The sequence below is a fragment of the Littorina saxatilis genome, unplaced genomic scaffold (genome assembly GCF_037325665.1).
Source record: "Littorina saxatilis isolate snail1 unplaced genomic scaffold, US_GU_Lsax_2.0 scaffold_263, whole genome shotgun sequence".
Lineage (NCBI taxonomy): Eukaryota > Metazoa > Mollusca > Gastropoda > Littorinimorpha > Littorinidae > Littorina > Littorina saxatilis.
This window is the reverse complement of record NW_027129210.1, coordinates 152,501-158,014: the sequence shown is the minus strand read 5'-3', so window position 1 is coordinate 158,014 and position 5,514 is coordinate 152,501.

The following is a 5,514-nucleotide window of genomic DNA, read 5'->3' as shown; positions in this document are numbered from 1 at the left end:
GGTCCAGCTATGTTCTCGAAACTTGGGCCATCACTCCAGTGTCGTGTTTTGGTTGACGCGGTCGGTCAGATAGAAGGTGTACGACCTCTGCCCTCGGGCAAATTCTTGATTGCCTGCTGCAATGAAAAACAACAACATAAACTTGCCAATCTCACCAGTCTCGCTCAAGTGCAAATAAGATGCACTATACCAGAGGCAACAACGGAAGGTGTCATCAGACCCATCCCACTCTCTGAAGACCTTGATAAACTTCAACAATCTCTTGAGAAAGTAAAATCTCTTCAGCGGTTAAAAAACCAGAAGGGGGAACTTACTCAAGCTGTCAAAATCACTTTTTTAAAGAAAACGCTACCAGATACAGTGAAGATAGTGAAAACCTTCTTTGCCGTCGAACCCTATGTGGCCCCAGTCAGAAGGTGTACTAAGTGCCAGAGATTGGGACATGGCTCCAAACAATGTAAAGCCAGACAAGACAAATGCCCAATATGCGGTCAAAAGAAAGACCACCCAGTTGACAACTGTCCAAATGACAAACACTGCCTAAACTGTGGCGGTCCCCACTCGGCAGCTTACTTAGGCTGTCCTGAGCTAGTGCTCCGAAGAACAGCAAACAAAATCCGAGCAGCCAAATACATCCCATATGCAGAAGCAATAAGAAGAGCAAAGTTTGAAATAATGAAAAAACAAAAGAAAGACCCAGACACATCTAATGACTCTGATTCAGAAGTCGATGAGTGCTGGGTGCTGAAAATGGCAGGGGGGAAAAGTGCTCCTCGCGGTGCCAGCAAAGCAAAGAGAAACCTGGCTACCTCCCCAGCTTTCGTGGCTGAGATTGAAAAACAGGATTATAGCACTATCTGGCCAGAACCAACAACAAGCCGCATACGCACAGGGAATCAAGGCGGACCAAGCAACCCTCATAGTGAAAACCCCATTTCAGAGCAAAATATCGCCCTCCAGAGACCTGGACAAAGAACTGACATAAACCCTATTAATAATGAGTCTACTGTTGCCCAGAAACTAAAATCAACACACAATGTAAAAAAGGCCCCCACAAAAGCAGCAGACAAAACAAAGACAAACAAACAGCCAACAACAAACAATGAGAAAAAGGTTGCTGATGCAGAATCTCAAACTTCCCACACACACGATTATGATGACTTGTTCATGGATGAACCAAAGTTGATGATTGTTGAGGAAGATGAAACACAAAACACACCAAAGCCACAGTCCGAAGACTGCCTCAGACAACATATTTTAAAAGAAAGCTATGCAAAGATGAAGATGATGAGCGCCGAGAACTGCGGTGAGGTGTTCAAATTCGTCACTGGCATCCTAGCTGCACTTATTGAAGCAAAAACGAATGAAAGCCCCGAAAATGTTCTGACACTTCTGACAGGGCTATATACTGAAATATTTAAGCCAAAGGAAAATCCAACTCCACCAGCCTTAAATAAGATACTTTCCACTCAATGCGCTCTTCTCGGCATTCAGGGAGGCAGATCTGTAACAGAGTCTCAACCCCTTGACAACACAATGACATAGAGAGTTGAGGGGCAGATCAAACGGTCACAACAGACTTTAGGTCTTCTGTGATTGAAATGGATTCAAGAATAAATATACTGCAGTGGAACTGTCGTTCCCTTAACACTGCTCTACCGTACCTTATTAATTATCTTAACCAAAACAACATGTTCAATGTATTATTGATACAGTCCCCACTCTGTCATGCGGGAAAACTCCCCTTCATATCTGGTTTCTTTTACCCACCCGTCACAGATTATCAGATTGATGATACGAGCGGAGCACAAACTATCAAGTACACAGTAACCTATGTCAGAGACAATCTGAAGTACAATGTTCACCCAACCCCTGTTCCGGCCGACACAAAAATACATTCAAACCTAGTTGAACTTCTGCTGAATGATGGCCCATCCATCTTCCTATTAAACATATATAACAGAAACATTACCAAAGGCCCGATTTTCAGCTGGCTCCCAGAGCTCGACGGAAGACGCACCTGGGTGATCGGAGGAGATGTTAATGGCCGAAACCCCCTGTGGGATGCCAACTTCCCCGATCAGACATGTGCCGTGGGAAAGAGCCTTGCCACCTATATAACGCAATCAAATGTGTACTTACTAAATGACGGATCAGCAACCAGAATACCCGATATCTCAAACCAACACCCCTCCGCCATTGACATAACCTTGGTTAGTCCCACTCTCGGATTAACAACGGACTGGTGCGTTGTGTCAGATAAATTAAAAAGCGACCACTTACCAATCATGATATCCATTATTGGGAAATCACCACACACAGAGCCAGGCCCAAAAGCCTTAAAATACAATTATAAAAAGGCGGACTGGGCAGTTTTCAAGGACGCTGTCACTAAGTCTGCCGATGCACATACCCTCTTGGATGGCAATCCAGAGTCCCAAGAAAGTATCGACAACAAATATAAACAGCTAAGATCAAACCTGCTGAATGCAATGGAACTGTCAATCCCCAAAACAAAACCTTTTATCGGACCCAGTAGAACTGATCAGAGCCCATGGTGGACAGAAGAATGCAGAACAGCCATCAGGTTAAAAAGAACTGCAAAAGAGAAGTATGATCGCTTCAGGTCTGCACAAAACCACAACAATATGAAATCAACTGAAGAACAATGTGACAAAATTATAGACAAAGCAAAAAAAGAATATTTTGAAAACATGTCCAGCAAAGTGAGCGATTACAGAGATGCTGGAAAAATTTGGACCAAATTAAGGAAATTCAAATGCAGACACAAGCAGGCTGAACGTCCTCTTATGCACGAAGGAAAAAAATATGAAAGCCTTCCTGAAAAAGCAGAACTGTTTGCAGATATTTTTGCAGCAGCAAGCCAAACAGATAAACTGTTATGTGAGCAGGAACTCTTCCGTAAGAAGTGGGAGGATAAACAGGACTTAAACGACCCAGAACTCAACCCTTCCTTAAAAATAAATGCTCCCTTATCCATTCAAGAACTGAAAACGGCTATAGCATCGGTGACAAAAGTCCGATCCGCCTGTGGTTCTGATCCAATAAACTATCAGGTCATACAACATTTACCAAACCAAGGATTAAATCTTTTACTGGATTTTTATTCAACATACTGGAAGTCTGGCCTGATTCCCACAGCTTGGAAAGAGGCTGTTGTGATCCCCATTTTAAAGCCTGGAAAACCAAGAGCTAACCCTTCCAACTGGCGCCCTATATCTCTGACCTCCCATCTGAGCAAAATCTATGAAAGAATACTAAAATCCAGACTAGAAGATGAAATGGAAAGAAAAAAGGTAATACCCCTGTGCCAAGCCGGTTTCCGTCGAGGCAGGGGTGTCTCGGATCACATTGTAAAACTGTCCTCTAAAATTAAGAAAGCTCTCTCACGCAAGAAGTCTCTCTTTGCTGTCTTTTTTGACATCAAAAAAGCCTACGATACAGTATGGCACCAACGATTGTTGTTCAAATTGAAGCAATTAGGCATCAGTGGTAATATGTTTCAATACATAAAAAGCTTTCTACTGAACAGATCCTTTCAAACTGATTATAAAGGTGCCAAATCATCCACTCGCAAAGTTGACATGGGAGTGCCACAGGGCTCAGTAATAGCACCACTGCTTTTTAGCATTATGCTGCATGACATATCGACAATTAAAACACATGGAGCCGAACTGACGCTTTATGCGGATGATATTGCTCTATGCAAAGAGTATCAAAACAAAACCTATAAAACAGAACACAAATTCTCTAAAGAGTGGCAAACAGCTATAGATAACATTGCGAACTATATGCGGGAGAATGGCTTCACTCTCTCTGCCGAGAAAACTGTATTCGTTGTCTTTACAAACCGAAAACTGGAAGATCGAGAAAAGATACAGTTCTCACTAGATAAATCTGTTGTCTCACCCAGTCAGCAGGTGAAATATCTGGGCGTACTTTTCACCTCAAATGGACTATGGACTGCTCACTTAAAGTATCTTTTAAGCAAAGCAAATAAGACCATCAACCTTCTTAAAATACTGGCTGCCCAACCATGGGCAAAGTGCCCAGTTATTCTAACAAACATCACCAGAGCTCTTATAAGATCAAGACTATCATATGGACAGGAGGCCTACTTCTCGTCGGCTCGAAAATGGCTTGATAAGCTACAGTCAGCGGAATGTCGTGCCCTTCGGCTTGCCCTCGGACACCCAAGGCATTCAAAGCAGGCCATTGTATACCACCAAGCAGGATTCCTCCCTCTTGACATGTGGCGGCGTAAGTGCTGCGCAGATTACAATGTTCGAGCCAACACAGTGCAAAACTCAACAAAAGAGGAGCTACAACCGCATTACAATCATGTTCAAAACAAAAAGGCCCACTTTGGCACTACTTTCTCCTCACTGGCTCAATTCAATGCTTCACTCTTTAGTGAAATCAGTGTCGACCCAAATGATGTGGCCCAAAACCCCATATCTCGTGATCCCTCATGGACAATGAAAGAAATGAATTTTGACACAGAATATTGTACAGCTACAAAGGATGATCAGTTATTACTCAGGATACAAGCCCTTGAGCACATTGATACTGTATACAAAGGCCATGTTCATGTTTACACAGACGGGTCAGTGTTGGATGACAAGAAGGCTGGCGCAGCTTTTGTAATCCCCAGCGATGACATGACTGGGAAATTTAAACTGTGCAACAGAAACTCGATCTTCTCAGCTGAGCTCCTTGCCATCTGCATGTCGCTTGTTCATCTCAATCTCAAGAACACTCCTCCTCAAAAGATAGCTATATTCTCTGACTCCAAAGCAGCCATTGAAGCATTGAGATCTAACAAAAGATCAAAAAGACATGATCTTGTCATTGCCATAAAGGAGCTGGCAAATAAAATTATAAAAAAAGGAAGCGAGATTAACCTGGTCTGGTGTCCAGCACACGTGAACGTGCCTGGCAACGAGAAAGCGGACAAAGCCGCTAAAGAAGCTGCCCAAGGCATGGGCGCCTCCGAGGTAGACCTGCCATTGTCTGCTTCTGAGATCAGTAGCCTTACAGACTCTCTTCTCTGGAGAGAATGGAGGAACAAATATATGCACAAGGCTATAAGCTCTGGCTGGCTCATTCGGGAAGCCCCATCAAAACAGATGAACACCTATAATGCATGCCCACGTGTAATAAAAAGGATTAACCGCCTAAGGGCAGAAGCTGGGAATTACCAATTTCTAGAGCTTAAATGCACCTGTCAATCCGACCTCACCATTGCTCATTTGACTTTGGAGTGTGATTTGAACTCATGCCACTTTCAACCCCTGACTCAGTTTATAAACTCAAATAGAAATATTCTGCCAAATACCTCAAAGAAAAAATTAAGCTATCTTTTAAGTTTTAATAAAGACCTTGGGTGGCAAGGTCCCAAACTTATCGCTGGACTTATGCACACGCACCCACTTGGTCCCTGGATATGAAGAGACATTGCTGCGGCTGACGCCATTGCTTCTCATACAGCTA